The sequence below is a fragment of the Pinus tabuliformis genome, chromosome 7 (assembly GCF_031772625.1).
Source record: "Pinus tabuliformis cultivar Carrire ecotype Pingquan chromosome 7, CPIR1, whole genome shotgun sequence".
NCBI classification, from domain to species: domain Eukaryota; kingdom Viridiplantae; phylum Streptophyta; class Pinopsida; order Pinales; family Pinaceae; genus Pinus; species Pinus tabuliformis.
Genome location: NC_142293.1, coordinates 2018957094 through 2018977058, shown reverse-complemented (window position 1 = coordinate 2018977058; position 19965 = coordinate 2018957094).

Sequence of the window (19965 nt, the reverse complement as noted above, 5' to 3'; positions counted from 1 at the left end):
AGTCAGATGGAACATACCAAGGATCATCATAAATAATGTTTTCTGACGTGATCATATGAATTGTTGCAAACGAAGGTTCTACGCTGAGTGGAGGGAGAGGAAAAGTTCCCAGTAAACCGGAATCCTTAACTAAACCTACACCAACGTCCCTATAAGGGATTGTCGTCTTACCGACATGCTGGATACTCTCTGAAGAGGCTGGGTCGGATGAAAAGTATGTCAGCTGATCAATTGTCACGATCTTACCGTTGTGTGGAAATTTAATTACTCTGAAGACCGATGAAACGATTGCTGTCATAGCATATGACCAACTTCGACCCAAAAGAAGGTTGTATTCTAGAGGGGCATCAACCACTTCCACATCCAGACTAACGGTTTTACCTTCTACCCCTATAGGCAATTCTTGTAAAATACCAAACGGACGGAACCCACGGCCATCAAAGGCCTTAAGGATGGTGGGGGATTGGTTCAACGAAGGAGAACCAAGGGATCTCCAACATTGAATGGACATAATACACGTAGAAGCTCCCTCATCAATCACAGTTCGATGAATAGGCCTGTTTTTGACTATCACTGGAATTTGGAAAGCCATTTGATGGGGGAGTCGTGGTGTACTATTTTCTAAATCGAAGATCATTAGATTCGGATCCTGAACGTCAACAGCTCCTATAGCCGACAAAAGCAATTTTCGTTGTGCTGGACATGATTGCAGCACTTCTAACGCCGACATTGCTGAGGGTGAAACAGCTAAGTCCTCAACAATGTTGTAATTCTGGGCCGCTCTCGCATGTGGATTGAAAGCAGACCTTCGAAGTACACCCTTGGTGGGCGGTTTAATTACTAAGTCTGGGTTAGGTTTCTCGATCTGTAGTGGATCGGAACCAGGAGCTGAGGTTGATGGGTTAGAGTGAGAAGATTCTGCTTCCTTACCATCAACAGGATTCTTACTACCATAATCTTGCGATCGAGTCGCAATCCTCACATGAGACATCATCAAAATGGGTTCTTCACTGGCATTCGAGGAAGAACCTATCATCTTATTCTCCTGCTCCGGAAATGGATTTTTTAACACAGCAGGAGTGGGAGAACCTTTGACTATTTTCACTACCTCGGCCCGATGAGGGCAATCTCTCGTAAAATGATCCTCTTCACAAATGAGACAAGGATATCGAGGTTTGCGCTTTTCGTCATTGGTTTCCGACTTTTCAGTTTTCTCCTTTGGAGCCTTGTCTGCTTTAGCCTTCTTCTTTCCACCATTTTTTGATTTGGTCGTAGATGACTCTACAGCGTGAATATCGGCGGTAAGTTCAGGAGAAGACTCTCCTGTCGGGGAATCGGGCAAAGTGATAATAGGAGTAGTCGAAGCCTTTGAAGACTTCTTCTTGCTCTTTGTAGTCACGATACCAATCATACCATCAGCGGCATGAGATCCCGAAGGAGCAGCAGCGATTTGGTTCGACTTTGGAAGATCCGGAATCTTCTCGTGTAATGTACCCGAATGCGTGTAAACTAAGTCAAGGTATTGTGCCTGAGCAATGACTTGCTCCTCAGTAACTACTCTGGCCTTAGCTACATCTTCAGTAATTCTTGGTAATAATGATTTAACAAACCATTCAGCTAAGATTTGGTCCGGGATAAAAACTTTCACTAGCCTTCTTCGACGTCTCCACTCATGAATGTGATCTGAAATATACGTGGAGGTTGATTGTTTTAGTGAAGTTAATAACTCTGTACCGTTATCGTATCTGACTGGTAACTGAAAATGAGTTAAGAACGAAGTAGCTAACTGGCTAAAATTGTAAAAAGAGGCCCGTGGCAACTCAATGTACCACTTGGCCGCGAGACCAATGAGTGTACGCTGAAAAAGACGTAAACGGATCGAATCATCCGAGATGGAATTTGAAGCACACCAGAGGTGGTAAGTCATCACGTGATTGGACGGATCCTCTCCAGACTTACCTTCGAACTTGGGTATATCGCTGGGCAACTTGTTTGGCATTGGCGGCCAGAACGGAAGATATTGAATTGGATCGTTCGTTAGGCGCGTCAAGTCTGGTAAATCCAAAGTTGCGATAAACGGTAACTACCGGTTAGGATCTCTAAAACTCTGGGTCACAATACCAGCCCCAGGAGGAGGATACCCAGGATAACTAGGAACAGGAGTCGCATTTGGGATATTATATCCTCCTGGAAAACCAGGATTAACCGGACCGTACTGGGGTTGTTGAGGTTGTTGATAAGTGTACCCAAGATACGGTTGATACTGGTAAACCGGTTGTTGGACAGCTTGCCCAGGTTGATACTGTCCCTGGTACGGAGGTTGAACAAATTGAGGTTGAGTAGTAACAACCGTACTGATACCAGGTTGGCCTATAGGCATCTGGACTGTGGTTTGAATCGTAGATCCAGACAACGGTACAGATGTCTGAGGAGTGGTTACAGGGACAGTAGAAACCGGAGCTGTCGATACTCCAGAAGTAAGTATGGTAGATGTGGCGGTAGTAGCTGCAGCCGTTTGAGATGGAGTACTAGGTGCAATTGGCGGCTGAGTAACTACCGAAGTTACAGGGGTCTGAACACTTGACTGGACAGGTTGCGGTTGCTGGGGTGGACCAGGAACTACAGGTTGTCCTGCTTGAGGTACCGACTGTATACTTGGCTGCAACATCTGTTGACCCTGTGACGGATCCCACACTAACATTCCAGGGTATTGACCCATAACAGGTTGATGGTACTGAGATCCATAGCCGGATTGAGGATAGGATTGATAATTGTAAGGTGTAGTCCCATATGATTGCCCTTGAGGTGGTTGATAACTTTGACCTGAGTATTGACCCTGAGGTTGATAACCTTGAGGTAAATACGGGTACTGGGGTTGACCTTGACCTTGAGGTTGGTATCCTTGAGGTTGATACCCTTGGGGTTGCCATCCTTGAGGTTGCCATCCTTGAGGTTGATATTGATACTGAGGTTGACTTTGGGGTACATATTGAGGCTGGGGTTGACCTTGAGGTATGTATTGCCCCATAGGAGCGTACTAACCTTGAGGTTGCCCCCCAGACACGAATGAAGTACCTTGAGGTTGCCCCCCAGGCATTAACGAAGGCTGCCCCCAGGCGGTAATTGGCCACCTTGAGGTTGGGTAACGGGAACTGATCCTGACATCATGTAAATGTCTCCTACACTCAATGGTACATTACCACTGTTTCCAACTAATAACCCATGATCAATGGGTTGAGGAGATGCTCCCGCAAAGGTACCAGAAAGAGATTGATACCCAGTAGGAACAGAAGGACCGCCATGTAAAAAAGATTCAGGACTTTGTGTAAACACAGATGACTGACCAGACATATTTACAGGAGTATGAATTCCTCTAGGTGGAAAAGGAGTTCGAGGTGTGGAAAAACCAAAGTTGTCTAAATAATTGGTTAACGAGAGGTACCAAGTGGTACTTCTAGGAGGACTGTAAAAGATGGATTCACGCTCCCTTAGATCAAGGGTAATTTGATCTTCAGGATCAGAGACGCCTATTTCTTCCTCTGGAACAAGTTCTTCTATAGCAATCAAACCAACAGGAAGATTTTCGGTGATAATTCTTTCTATTCTCGGTGAATCAGGAACACTAGGGGTCGGAGTAACAGGTTCGGATATTTCTGGTTCTTCGCCTGTATCGCTAGCAGACGAAAAACTACCAACAAGCTCAGAAACTGTAACAGCTTCGGGATTATAACCTGTCTCTAAACTTTGGTAATCTGGATGGACTACCAAGGAAGATTCTCCTTCTTCAGGTGAACCTACTCTACTGCCACTAGGAGGAGTTACAAGGACCTTTAAACCTTCTAAATTACTGGGGTCGTCTCGAGGAGGTTCACCCCTAAGTCTACGGGATGTTCTCAACAATTCGGCCACAGAAACAACTTCAGGAGACTGGCCCCGAATTCTACGGGACTGTCTCGGTAATTCCGCCACAGCTAAAAACTTTTAACTACTACACACGAAAACAAAATAAAATTTCAAATCAAACCACCTAAAGCCTCTAAAGAACCAAACAAATTGAATCACACGCCTAAAGAATCTAGGGCATCAAACCAAACACAAACAGTATCTTCCGGACCAAAAGCGCTAGTTGGTGATTAGGTCCAACCTCGCAGGATTCAGTACAGAAATGGCGGGTGGAACAGTTACGCCGACAACCTGCTTAATGAATAGACTGGACCAAGTTCCTCCACTTTAACCGTCTCGAGTGAAGTGAACCCCCCAAAAATCCAAGTGAGTATAGCCGACGTCTGCTCCAGGTACAGTGGGACCTTCCCTCCACCGTCACCTTGGGTAGAATCCTAGAGATTATGGTCACTAAGGTTACCAACGGCCACAAGTACACCTGGGGGAACAGTCTAAACTCCGACAGCACGCAAGGGCAGAGTAGCAAGCTCAATCCCCTTACCGGCTCCTTGACAGTAATCCAAGGTTTACCGATAAGTGACCCCTGGCTCCTCGACAATGGTTAATCCGAGGTTTACCGTTTGTAATACGTACTGCCTGGCGTCGTTCCCAACGAGGGGGGAATGATCCCCTCACTGGTTCGGACACGAGCTCGTGCTTCTCCTTTAAGAGGAGCTTTCCCAGAGTGTAAATGTAACAATTGGATTTGATTCTATCACAAGATCGACTACTTGTTTGTTTTACTGCCTTGGAGAGTTAAGTACTCACCTACTCCAAGACACTAGCCTAAGCTAAGTTGGTGCTTCAGAGCCCTAGAAAATAAAAGCTACTAGTTCAATTTTACTTTAAGCGTTACTTTTAAGGTTGTTCTTTAAAGTCACAAGGTGATGGAAGTGAAACCAATGGTGTATAGACTCGACTCCAACCACTATAAAGATGCACCTAAGATGATCTAGACTACTTTTGCTTTTTCAATGAAAATCTTTAACTAAAAGAGTTGAGAGAATGCAATTTTTAGAGAAAACAACTTCTTTAGAAAAGACAATCAAAGAAACAATTCTCTTTTTCTTTTCGAGCACACAAACATAACCACTCTTTACTTGCACGAAAATTTCTTTTTCTTTCAAAAACTTTTAAAGCTACTTGAAACAAAACTTTTCAAAGGAGATCTTTTTGTATTTTCTTTTTCAATAAAGCATGTAAACCTACTTTTAACAAAAAACAATCCCAAAAGCTATAAAACTATGAAAATTTGACTCACAAGCAAACCAAAAGAGAGATTACTCTAAGTAAACCTAACAAGGCAAAAGCTCATAAAGGCGATTCTAGGATGTTTTACTTGATCAAAATCCAATCAAGGGCTAGCTAATGCAGAATCAAAAGACTAGCCAAAACAAAACTCAAATCTTTTTGTTCTTTTCGTAAAATGGAATTCAAGACTTAAACAACAAGTACTTTGAAAATGGCCCAAAAGACAACTTGATGGTAAGTTACTTCTACAGGTAGACTTTTAGAACAGGTCTGACTTCTTAGAAAGTTGACAAAACCAGAGAGATCTAAGGCTTTGACAATTCCTACCGCTAAAGTCACTACAAGACCTACTCAAAATCAAACCCTAGGGCTTACACTTCGACGAAATCCACTAAAACACTTAATGCTAATGAAACCAGTTCAGGTGAAGATTCTGGACAAGGGACTGATGAATCTGGGCAGAAAAAACTAAGAAAAAACAAAATCTAAGAGCAAAAAGGGCAAAAAATGGAATTTTCTTAAATTTTGGCAGGGGACGCAGGCAACCCGTTAGCACAGGTGCGGGCCCGCTCTGTGCACACAGCAAAAGTGCGTCCAGGGACGCACTGTGCAGCACTCAGAGGGTGCGTCCTACTGAAAAACTCAAGAAAACTTAAAATAAAACTAATCCTAAGCTAACCTACCCAGAGACAAGATCACAGAGCCAAAACCAGAAAAAGAAATCAATTTTCTCAAAGCAAAGTTCAAACAAAAGAAAGGACTCTTTTCATTAATGGAAACTATCCCCAGCGGAGTCGCCAATTTGTCACACGGAATCAGTCAAGAGTGCGGACACAACCGACCTTCCTAGAAGTCTAAGACATTCTAATGACAAACAAAACAAACTGGAGCTATCCTTCTCTAAACATACATTATGATATGAGAAATCAAGTGTTTCGTTCTTACCTTTGTCCAAACGCTGTTGTAGAAGTCCAAGCTTTGTTGATCCGGATGAGCTCCTCTCGTTCTCCAAAACCTGCAATCACCAACAGTCAAACAATTAAATAGCACCTGATTATAACATAAAACAAAGAATATTCAACATATAGACCAAGGAGTACATGAAATAACCCATTAACAACAAGCTATTGAGAAGAATGGACCAATTTGCATTAAAGGTAATCAAAAGGAACCATTACAACCTGAGCCTTGGTGTTGTGCAAGCTCCTTCCAGGGTCCACAAGAGTCTTCCTCTACTTTGACAAAGCTCACCCACTTCCAAATAGAACAAGTAAGGGTGACAATCTCTCCTCACAAGCTTCTAAATGGGAGTCCTAATTCCTGCAGCATTTACCCTTAGAAATCTATAGCTTTCAACCTTCTTCCTTCTGGCTCAATGCCTCTTTTTATAGTGCTCAAGAGGAAGTTAATCAGGTCCACCATTAATGGGATAGTCCCCTCTTTGGATGGGATCACTCCCTTATTGATGGGATAAGTTCCTCTTTGATAGGAGTGCATGAACCATCTGGAGGCGCTCAATATTCATCCAAGAACCTTCTAGAAAGCTCTAGAAGTGACCACAAGTAAGTTTTTGAAGATGAAACTCGCGCATTTTAACCTTTTCAGAGGGACGCACCTGCCCCTTTAGATACAGAGCGTCCTTGGACGCAGACCTTGTGAACAAAAGGTGCGTACCCGCAGGCAAGGCTTGAGAGAACCTGCGTACCCAGAGATAAACATATTTTATAAGGACTTTCTCTCTTTCTTGGATTTTGACATGAATAGCAGAGGCATAAGACTTGCTCAAAAGGGTAGTATGACTGTTGATTGAGCCATACCGACTGTAAATAGCCATGGTGACATTTTTTAGTGTAACTATCCTTTTATTGAAACACGTTATGCACATGTCAAACAATTGGCTTGGGCTGTTATTTAGGTTGTTCATTGCTTTTGGCACTATATCCTTTTATGTACAACTACAGGGATTTATGAATGCAACCCTATGACCTATATCTTGACTTTTCAGTTGCTAGGGGACAAGTATTCTAAATGGATCTTCATCTTGCAAGAATTCGATTTGGTCTTCACTACGACCAAATCTAAGAAGTCACTTGTTTTCGCCGAATTGATTTGTTCCCTTCCCTCCAAGCCTCTCCTTGCTCGGGCAGATGAACAACTTCCAGATGAGACCCTTTTCCTGATTACCACCCTTGATCCATGGTACAATGATATCATCATGTATCTCCAAACGTCCATGTTTTGGTCTACGTTGATCAAGGATGATCGCCGAATGATTCGACATCACTACCAACCCTACCGTATTATTGGCGATACTTTATACCATGTCGGTGTTGATTTAGTTCTTCATCGATGCCTTATGATTGAGGAAGATAAAAGAGCTCTCAATGATTGCCACTCTGGGGCATGTGGTGGTCTTATGTCTGGTTACACTACAACTCAAAAAATCCTTCGCACTGGTTATTTTTGGCTGTCTATCTCCAAGGACTGCATTCTTGTTCTTCGTAAGTGCCACGAATGCTAAATTTACCAACAGAAGATGCGCGCCCCACCCTCTCACCTACACCCCGTCATTACCGTTGGTCCATTTTCCAAATGGGGCATCGATTATATGACATGTAACCCTCATTCAGCCGAGGGGCATGGCTATATTATCATTTCTATGGATTATTTCACCAAATGGGTTGAAGCGATGCCTACATATTCTACAAGTGGTAAGATGACATCTCAATTCCTTTTTAACCATGTTATTTCCAGTGTTGACGTACCCTAAGCCATTGTCATAGGACATGGCTCCCATTTCAAAGATTACATGATGGCAAACAAAGCTGACATCTGCATTGGGCTTGCGCCATGATGGCTTGACCCATATTACCCTCAGGCCACTGACCAAGTTGAAGGCATGAACAAGGTCTTGTTAATAATGCTTTGGCATATTATTGGGATGCACAAGTCCAATTGGCATCTCATGCTCTTTTCAGCTCTGTGGGCCTACCAAAATTCAGCCAAAGACGCAACTAGTTTCACTCCATTCCAGTTGGTTTATGGTTTTGAAGCAACATTGTTGATCGAATGTGAGATTCCTTCACTCATGTTAGTGGTTGAACTCCTCCCCAAAATGTCGCCTCAAGAGGAATTCCTCTTATATCTATAATGACTGGATGAGACTTGCTATCTCGTTGCCTTGGTCATCGGAGCACAAAATAAATGGGTCAAATCCCATTTCGATCAGTCGGTCTCCCCTTGTGCATTCTGTGAGGGTGATTTGGTCTTATTATACCACCAAGCTAACGATAAGCTGGGGGTAGGCAAGTTCGAACCTATGTGGCATGGACCCTATATCGTGAAACGTGTTTTGTAGAAAGGAGCCTATGAGCTCATTGATTATAAAGGAAATCCTCTCGATAAGCCCCAAAACAGGCTTGACCTCAAAAAGTACAATGCTTAGGTTATATTGCATGGTTACTTATGTACATTACTGTGTGATTCAATTTGTACAACATGGTTTTTTGTGATATTTTTCAAACATCTTTCATGTTTACTATTATTTTCTTGCTTTCCAGATGTCTGCAACTCCTCACGTTGGTTTTGCTGGTGGTGCTTGCCATAGTACCCGGAACCTGTCATCCGTGACATGGGTTATTTATGACCTTAATGATGAGTAGATAGACCTTCAAGGTATCTGCCTAGGTCACACAACCAACAACATTGTTGAATAGAGTGCGGTCATCGAACTATTCTCAGAAGCCATCGCTCTGGGCATTAGAGAATTGGTTGTCAACCTGGATTGACAGCTTGACGTCCTTCAATTGAACGGCCAATATTCCATTAGGAACCCTTAAATATTGAGAATATATCTCTGTATATGTCTATTGGAAAGGAATTGCGATTATATTACCTATCATCGTATTCCTAGACGCATGAATACATTGAAAGGTGCATTAGCTAATTACGTATTGGATAGACATTTATGAAACATGTAAAAGATAATACAAACCATTTTTACCATAATTAATAGGAAAATACAATATATATATATATATATATATATATATATATATATATATCTATATAGATATATATATCTGGTGAGAATGTTTGATACATCAGAACCCTAAAAAATAATATGTGTGTCTAAAATAACATTCGTGGCATGCAGGCCCCAAAAATATGTAAGTGCTGGACCTAGGAACTAATCAACATGGTGGTCATGGTAGCACGAGACAACATGTGCAATACGACTCAAAAATTGGCAGATTCGATTTGAGACTCCCACTGTGTGCCTCTGGTACCAATGGGGCATGTCTCCTATCTGAGCATAGTCCAGGATACCATGAGTTAACCCCTCAAGATTCCTCGTGATCACCTCCTCGTTGTCACTCCCTTCCTAGTAAGGGGTGACAACATCAATAGGGCGGCGGACGTGCCTAGTTATTGGGGACATCCTGGCTAGTCACTCTAGTACAACATCTACATAAATAAGAGAAACGTTATAAGCACATATCTACCAAAAACAATTAAAAATTATCAAAATTTAAAACTTTATTTTTTACCTTCTTCATCGAAGTCCTCTCCATTTGGTAAGGGCATATCTATATCTCCATAAAAATCCATGCCATTATATGGCTAGACCTCCATGACGATCTTCTATCATCGTAGCCATGAAAAGAATGCAGGTTGGTATGACATATGCTGACCCCTAGTGATCCTGGACACCCATCAACTCCAGCGGGCCATCTGCGGATCACGTGGCCTAGGAGGATTCACCTCAACCAGCTAATACTGGAACAGTGGTACTCGTTCTAGGAAGAAGGTAACAAGTATATATCCAAAGCAAAATTTCTTCAGATTCCTCGCCTTGGCTTTGGAAAATTGTCGCTTGAAGTTCATCTTCATGGCCTTTGACCAATTGAAGATCGTAGGAGTTGTGCAGTCAATAGCATAAAGGAACTTCGACTTGTTAGTCTCATGTTCTGCTTGGGACCCTGCCACTCTGTTGATAGTCAACAGAAGCATCAATCACACACTCAAAATCTCTATCTTCCCACTCTTGGATTTCAGTTCGGAAATCGGGGAAGATATGCATGCCCCGATCGGATGTAGCCCATACAAGCTCACTAGCTCACCTCTACGAGACAATCGAGTGATAAAGTAAATATCTGAAGTTTCCAACTCGAGCTCCTGGTCACTAATGAAAAAAATCTCTCGATTGATGTCCCAAAGGCTGTTAAGGGAAACGTTCCCCTAGGGTCTTCAACTGATACCCTAGTAAACTGAAAGTTGTCTATACAGAGAAACACACATTCCATACAACCATAATGCTAATATAAGAAAACTCTACGATAAGGGGCGTACCTGAGGTCCTACGTTTGAGAAGGTCCTTCCAGGGTCCAAACCCTTCTTGGAGTTCCTTTTGCTCCTTTGACCTGCAAACAATCAATTCAAGAAAGTACAACAATATATGGACTAAACATTATAAAGAAGCCATATTCATATTATAAAGAGAGGTAGTTAGTTATGCAATTAAACAACCATTCAACATGAATCATAACATGGATATCATAAACATGAAGAAGATTTATATCAGGAACAAACATAAGTGTTTCTTTTATTATAGACAAATAAAGTACAGAAAGGAACAATTTCACCTGATTCGTCCTTTTGCAGGCTCCAAGCAGAACCGTCCTCCGGATTTGTCCAGTCTCAAGCCTTTAACAAACTCCTTCAATGACTTACTCCATGATATCACAAGTAGTAGATGGACATCATCACACAAGGAAACAAGGGTTTCCTGTAAAAATGGGGGAAGTGCAGGAGGCACTAGGATCTTCAGACATGGTCAAGGAAATCTCAACATAATAACCTTTCTCTCTCTTCTCTCCTCCTTTAGGCCTTCCCATTGAAGCCTTTTTATACTTATCCCAAAGTAGTTTTTTAGTTGGGAATTCGTTGGGAACAGTTGGGCCACGGGCACTAACAGGTGATCAACAGGTAAAACCCACGATCTCCACTCGAAATTAAGGAGATTTAATTTTTTAAAGTGTTTTAAGACATATACACGGGTTGGGTATACACAGACCCACGTATACATGCATTTAGCTCAGGGAAATGTCGCGTATAGGGAATAAAACATTGTTTTTTAAATTCTGGACCAGGTCTGGAAGGAGGGGTTACCTTGGGCCATGAATGCAGCATCCCAAACCATAAGAGTGATATTTGGAGCTATAACAAAGGCTTATCAGTTATCGAAGAAACTTGGGCTAGGCCCACATCCCTGGTGTAAGGAAGAATTTGAGGAGCCCGCAAGCCCTCAAGGGCTCCAGGAAATTTGGGTCATTTATTGCCTAGGTGTCAACATCTTCATGTTCCTGTTCCTTCCAATCCACCATTTTCGGTGATTCTCTCCTACAAAAGCCATTAATTCGAGTCAATAACCATCCTTGGCACATTAAATTCAAATTTAAATGGTCAATTTTTGAGAACATAGGATTTTCCCTATCCACGGTGTCGGCGTGCTTGTTTTAAAAATAGTTGTTCCAATCGGCACAGATGGTTTTGTTAATTACCCTCGGTCGGCGCGATTCCATGCCCGGAAATAGCGCTGACTGAGGGTGAAAAACATTTTCAAAAGCATCCCTAAAAATCCACAAAAATGGCTAAATGCATAAATAAATAGCATCAAAATGGAGCTCAGGGCTTCATATGTTATCTAGAACTAGAGGCTCGGCGATTGCCCTCCCATATATCCCGCAATCTGCTCCTGAGAAACTAGGGAAAAAGTGGGTAAAATGCCTTCATAGAAAAGGTAAAATGGTAAATGGTTAAAATATATCTACATTTACCCATTTTATTTAATTTTTTCATGAAAATATTAGGCTTTGTAAATATTTTGACCTATTTTGCCACAAGGACTCGGTAATATACTTTACTTTACTGGTGCAGCGACAGGTGATGGATGTTCGACGATGATGATGACTCATGTTTCAGCTCTTTTCTCGACTCGTTAAACTCATATGAAAAGATCGCTGAGTATTTTTTCCCCTTTTGACTCGTTAAAGAGAATGAAAATGGGGGGCCCACTTTCAACTCTTTTCCGGCCCTTTAAAAGTGAAAAGATGGTCTATCGCTTGTCGTTTTGAACTCATTAATGGATGCAAAAGGTCATGCGCCCAGTATAAAGTTACCCCATTTTCGGGTTGGGATGCACTATTTATGAAAAAGGTACTCTTTGAGTGAAATGGTCAAGAACTTCTCTCAAGTATTGTTTTCTACATTTTTGGCCTCAAGGGATGCAAATGTATGAAAACGGATCATGTGGGGTTTTCTTTTATGTGTCATTTTAAAACTCTCTAAACATGAAAAAGATATTGAGTTACACCTTTGTTGGACTCGTTAAACTATTAAACGACATCGGATTCATCATCATGATAGACATGAGCTTCTCCCTCATAGGGCTCATTAAATTTAATAGGTTGGATTTGTCTAAAGGATGAGCTTACAGTGTGATAGGTTCCTATACCAATAGGAGTCATAATTTTGAATGACTAAGGTTAAGCCTTGTAATATTATACATACCTTTGCTTTCTGCAAATGTTTTCCATATTAAAAAATTAAAAAATGTAAAGAGGGTATGTCCTAAAAGAAAAATCAAAGCACAAAAGGAATGAGAAAAGGTAAAAAAAAACGAAAATATAGGAACCCCCTAGAAAAAAATAAAAATAAAAAAATAAGACCATGAATGTGAGAAAGTCTAAATTCCACTACTATTTACTTTTATGCATAATAACGATTGTGTGCAGCTTGTTATTCATGCCACAATCCATGGTAATTAAACTGTTTAATCTTGATTATATCATGCTTTAAATTTTATGTTTATATTTAGAGAATAAAATCTGACCAAACAGTTTAATCTTAGCAGATAATTAGATAGGTAGAAAAAATAAAATAAGCTCATCAGTTTAATCTAAGCCCTTGGATGATATACAGTTACAAATAGATAGTTCATTTTGTTAATGAAAAGATAGAATAAGGGTTTTCTAGCCTAAATGCACCCAAATAAATAAAGAAAAATGTTAGAATAGGTAAATGGGTAAGTAGAAGAAAGGTTGCTGAAGTATAAAGTTGATTGGGTCAAAACATATACATCATGCTTAGGCTCATATTTAAATATTTATGATCAATTATGGAAGAAAGGTTTTGCAAGTTAATATGGTTAACTTCCCCTCATTCATTTTTCCCTTACTAATTTCCTACCCACGAGTATGCTCTAGCACTCTAAATCCTTCAAGTCAAAGAGTCTCAGAGCATTTCTCTGACTTTTGGAGGGACTGGACCCTCATCTTAATGAATTATGGACATCAAGTGCTAGAATCCCCTTCATAAAATCCATTCCCCCTTCATATGCCTAATAAAACCCTTTTTCCTAAGGTTAAAATTCTTTTGCCTAGGAAAAATAAAAACAACTCCATGTAAATCTTATTTCACTCAAAAATCCACAAAGGGCATCTTATCCTAAGTATTAAATGTATGAAAATAAAGTGTGCAAATATTACATTGACATTTATACTTAAGGGTATATTCACTCTGCCAACATCATATTAATTTTTTATTTTATTATTTAATTCCTCGATAAAACCTTTTCCCTTATATTAATTAAATCCCATAAGTAAATATTCCAACCGTTAGTTTTAATATCAGCTATATAATTTACCCCATATCTCAACAAAACCCACTTAATTTACCAAATCTCAGTAAACCTGAGTTAATCCCACCATTATGTTCCACCTGATCCCCTAACCTCATGATTAACCCCACATTAATCACAAACCACCGTGATTAAGGCCCCTGGCCCTCCCATAAACTCCCACTAATTTTCTCTGCAGAATTTTTCCACTCGACTATCCTCCAATCACCTTCCCCTTCATCCAATGGTCCACAGCCATATCGACCGTGCCCGATGGTAGGCTGTTACCTGCTCGAGAAAGAAGTTTTGCCTGACTCCTCCTTTGCTATGTGTCACGCTATGGAGTAGATCAAGTGACCCCTCTGAAATACTTCCCAGCCTCCATAAGCGGTGCGATGGCTTGGGAAACTGCCTCCCCGCTCAACCCGCCAAACCACCTACTTTTCATTCGAAATCACCTGCCAAAAGATAATTTTTTCTCCATAAAAGGGCTGAGAGGCACTTTTTCACTTTTTTTCACTAGTTTGTTCTATGAACCTCTACGAACCAGTGTGATCCTTGCAAATGCTGAATTCATGCCTGAAGGAAGTTGCAGAGACCTCATTCGACCTCTCATTTCGTACCAGATTCATTCAAACCTCTGTAGCTGCTGTGAACTCCAAAATTTGTAGACTATTCACCTAATTCCAGGTATTTCACCACAAGTTACCACTCGCCCTTTCAAATTCGGAATGCTCAGCCTTGTATAATGTTTCAATTAAGTAAAACTAATTGAATAATACTTTAACTTTAAAAACCCACGACCGAACGCTCTGAAAAATCCTAGTTGCTGTGAAAAAATTCTGAATAAATGTGTAAAGCCAAATTTAAATCCACAAGAGCTAAATTATGGCTGCCCCTATTTCCTTGGTCATTAAACCTATCACAAATCCCCATTTGGACCTCGGCCACATTCCCTTGGCTGACAGGGATTTCCAAATTAAAATACATCTAGCTAGACCCTCCGACTTAAAATCTATTGTTTAAGTAGGGACAAATACCTCAACCGTGCTGATGATATTGGACTTTGGGAGTCAAATTTTCCCAAATACCAGCTCGCAGAGGTATATGTTTTCCATGAAATTTCCCACCAGTGCCATGCCTATTACATTCCTAGCCTAAGAGCTATTTTGTCCCCTAACCAAAAGATTATGTTCACCATTACAGCTGATTTCATAAATGAAATGTTGCAACTCCAACCAGGACCGAACATGACCCCACTCTCAATTGGAGATTTGTTAGACCAATATTCAAAGTTAAGTCCCTATAGACTAGCCTAATTGTTCAAATATTTCATGGTTGAAGAGAAACACATTCCTAAAATTCCCCCCCATATGTTTCTGCCATGGTCTCTAAAAGGGACAAACAAATCATCACCATGATATAATGTGTCCTAGGATACTCCATTGATGAAATTGATGATGAACTTGTCCTGGCCTTCATGTCAATTTATACCTCAAGACAGCCTCCTGTTGTTTTGTACAATTATATTGAGTTCATAGCTGAGAGAATGCATGAATAGTTCACCAAGATGCATAATGAGAGAGTATTTAAATACTCATCTGTTCTATACCATATGTTTTTATATTATCAGCTAGACAGATTTCATTTTCCCCTCCAGAAGCTGGATACCAAAGGCCAGCCCAGGTCTGTCATTTTTTAGACCCCACTATTCCATAAGTTTGAGTCACCATACACCTATTCATATTTTATAGATTCTTTTGTTCATCCAGTCATGACTATGCAGACAAGAAGCCCTCCACCTAGGATAAGTCCAAAGGTGAAAAGGATTGTTCAGTTTTATAAACAAAGCAAAGTGGGAGATTGGTACCTTTACCAAAACCACACAGAGATAAGAAGCTATGGTTGCTAGCTTGCACCATATAAACTAGCCAAATACCTCCCCGTGAGGTTATTTCCTCTAGAGTACTATAGACAAATAATGAACTCTAATGAGATAAATTTTGTCTCGGACAAGAAAAGATCACAATTCAAAGTGAAAAAAAAGTTAGGCCGCTTAATCCGCAATTCTAGAGAGGTTGGGGAGGAATCAGACCAAATTTTGCAGCAAATGAATTTCCAAAAGAGTTTCATGTGGAGGTATGGCCCACAACAATTTATGACCAAATTGAGAAAGAAGGCCAAGTTGGGAGCTTATATTCACCATCCCATCCCAGAGATGGAAAGATATGAAAATCAATCTGAGTGGGTGGAAAACACTCTTGTAGATAGAGACAATACAAAGGTAGATGTAGAGAATGCCTTATGTGACTTAGAAAGATAGTTTGATAAGAGCTTGTTTCTGTAGGTACCTAAACAGTAAGAGCCAACCATGAGCACCCTTCCTATCATGCAGACTCATTAGAATGAGGAAAAGAACCCCAAAAGGACCAGGGAGGAACCCTCAATTTCAGGAATGGGCACATCAAATATACAATATGAGACCAGTTGGAGCAAAAGACCTAGGCTAATCCCTGTTTTAGATCAGGAAGACATAGAAGGCTCAGTAGAAATAAATTATATTGAGCTGGACAAAAGTAAAATCACAACTTTATCTGATGAAACACAATGGCCCTCCACATCATAGACTCAGATCTTGGAAATGCAACTAACTGTAGAAGTATCCTCATTCAGTAGGCCTACTGATAAGGATAAATATATAAAAGATAGATATAAAGAGATCAAGGTGAGAAATGAGAAACTAAAGGCCCAAACATATTGTCAATATCTCAAACTCATGCCTACCAATCAGACAAGGTTGATGTCAGCTTTTGACATCAAGGAGGTAAAATTATAGATGTCCTTCATAAAACCAACTACACAACAGCGAAGGACATCAACAGATTACAAGAGAGTTGATTTTGAGTTATTGGCAAGGGATATTCATCCCATTGACCAAATTGAATTGCACAAACATGCTGGAGAGATGATATACTCCACCCTCAAAGGTAAAGTCTTACCTTCTCATAAGTTACAGAATTCATTAAGCAATATCTCAACTCAAAATCAATTAGAGAAGGCCTCCTCATAGGCCAAGGATACTAGAATCAAGTCTTTGGAAGACTTAGTGATTGAATTGGTACATGATGCCAAATATATCAAAGCCACTGAACAAATGATAAAGAAGAAAAATGATGACATTGTTGCACTGAAAAAACAATTGAGGATACCTTAGCTGCAACATCCCAAAACACAGGAGGTCTTAGAGAGCCAAACCAGACATGAAGAGTTGATGGACTTGGTCCTAAAACTTGATGATCAGTTAAAGGAGACAGAGAAAGAATTGGAAACTTTAATCCAATTAAAACAAAGTGATATTGCCACTCCATATGCAAATGTCATCCCAATGGTCTCAACAACATTCCCTTCAACACTGGCAGCCTCATTGGCTCCAATAACTCCCATGCCTACAACACAACTAGTTTCAACAGATTCTACATCAGCAGCAGGTGCATCAGCTGAAGAAGCAGCAAAGTTGGTCAAATCCATGGAGGAAATGTCTATTTAGTCTACAAAAATGAACAAACTGAAAGAAAAGGTGACAAGATTGGAAACATATTTCAAGCTTGCCAAGATCATGCATAAGGAAGAAGTGCAGAAAGTTGCCAGAATGAATGAAAGATTAAAGGCCATGGAGAAAGATCTAACACTAAAAGAACCCCTTGGGCAAGCCAAGGAATTATTATTTGCCAATATCATTGACTCTATCAATGATATTTGGCCATCCATTCGAGTAATTTTTGAACAGATAGACTTGATAAAGATAGCTACAGAAGCTATCCAAAAAGTCAAGGAAGAACTAGGAGACATGCCTAAAGATGCAACCAGATTTATCCACTTCCTCAACAATAAAAAAAATTATGAGCTTCAGGAATTTGATATAGAGGATAGGACAGAAACAATTTTGGAGGTAAGAAAGGTCCTTTCCAAGAGAAACTTAATGTTAAACATGGAGGACAAGTGTCAAAATATTCAGGTAGCATTTGATAGATTTAGGGCCAAGTTTCACATTTTGAGAGAGAAAGGGTTACCCAGTCCCTTGGTCATAAATGACAAGCTCATGAAACAACAGGATTATGACAACAAAATCAGAGATCTATCTAAAGGATAGGCCAATACATCATCGATAAAGGGATTTCCAATAGGTAAATTTCTTTACCGACATTTGAAAACCTATTTTTCCTCCAACATGAGGTTAAACACCTATTCATCACTAGGCCTACTTTTGCTAAGTACACTGAGGCAGATGAGATATATAGGAGGATGTTGAAAATCAAGTTACCTGATGCTGAATTATGGGAAAGATTGATTGATTTACTATAGTAAAATGTAGTAAAAAGGTTAATGTATAGTCAACAGGGTAAAAGGTAAAGGCATGTCAACATGGTTAAAGAGTATCAGTGCCAAAGAGTATCAAATGAAAGCCAAAAGTAACTAAAGCCTCCATCGTGAAAGTTCAAACAACAAAGAACATAAAGGGCTACAAACCAAACTATAAAGGCCAGAAGCACCACAATAAAAGGGACAACATGAAAGCAGTTCAATAGATGTCTCTATCTTCTTGTAAGAAGATATCTGTATTTCCTAGATTAAATCTCAAGTTAGTTTGAGATATTTTGTAATAATTTTTGTATAAATTCTTCACAATTTGAAGTATGTAGTGTGGATTCTTAGACATTTCTATAGGCTTCTTGATCAAAAGAGTGTAAAGCTATTGTATCATTGACTGGACCAACAAGCTAGATTGATGAATAAAGACAAGATGTTTCACAGGATTCATGTGTTGAGCGAAGTGTAGACAAGTATTTTCTCACGTTGTTGTTATTTTTCTTAAAGTTTTTCCACAATGTATATTTGAATCTGAATGCTATAACTAGATTATTAACTCATAATTTGTTTAATTACACTCTCTTTTAATAGTTAGGCATATAAATGTTTTTTTATTGATATCTAAGTTAACGAATTCTTAATTGCTCCTTAGTTTAGGTTGTCTCTTTATAATCTATAGCAAAGGATTCTTAATTGCCCTTGGTTTCCAATTACCCTATGTTCCTCGTTTAAGTCCCGGTCTGAGAATTCTTGATTTCTCTCTCACACTAATTCAAACCATTTCACCCCTTTGGCCCAAAGGCCCGCACTCTATTCTTCTATCTCACCCTTTGAACGTTCCCTTTAGTGAGTTAATTCTAGTTCTGATACCCTCCTGTTGACTCCATAGCGCAATGGTCTAAAGACATCATTCTATCCATCTGTTTTAAGGATTCCACCATCCAATCCTCAATACAAATAAAAAAAACCCTGAACATTCTGAACTAGCCTAAAATCCTAGCAAACAAAGATAAATCATATAGAGAGAGCCCTCTCTAAGCCATAGGTTGGCTACAGCCAATGCTTAAAAGTTTGTTTGTGGTTACCTCGGTCATTTTCTTTCTTCTAATAACTTCTAGATAAAATTTTCAGTGATAACACAATGCAAGGTTATGCTATCCCCTTCAAACTCACGATTAAAAAATAATTGGGGTACTTGCGAGAAATGGTGGTGGAAAATTTGGAAATCTATCACTCGTGTCGGGAGCTCACTCTTGAACATGACACTTTCTACTTCGTGTCAGGTTGGGAGATCCTCCTTTGTATTTTTGACCTTCCTGGGTTGGGCCATTCATTTTTTCCTTCCATTTGATCTTTGCCACGTCATCATGACCACTGTTCCTATGGATCCAAAAGCTACCAAAATTCTAGTTGTGTCACCGATATGTTCAAGAGTTGTCCTTCTACTATTACACTTACCTTTGATTCTCTGTATCATCAAAAATCACTTTTCATCCTCTTGTCTCACGTCAATGATGTGGGATTTGTTATGGCCCTCCTTCGACACAGTCACCTTCCGTCGACTTCAACTCATTATCTAGGAATTTGACTGAGAGACTCCCTTCTAGTACCATAGAGCTTGCATCCCCTAATGGCAAGTTATTCGCACTCGAAGACAAGTTCACATCATTGGCTTTCGAACGAGTGATTTCACGGGTGTTCGACTTTAGTCCCTGTATTCACAT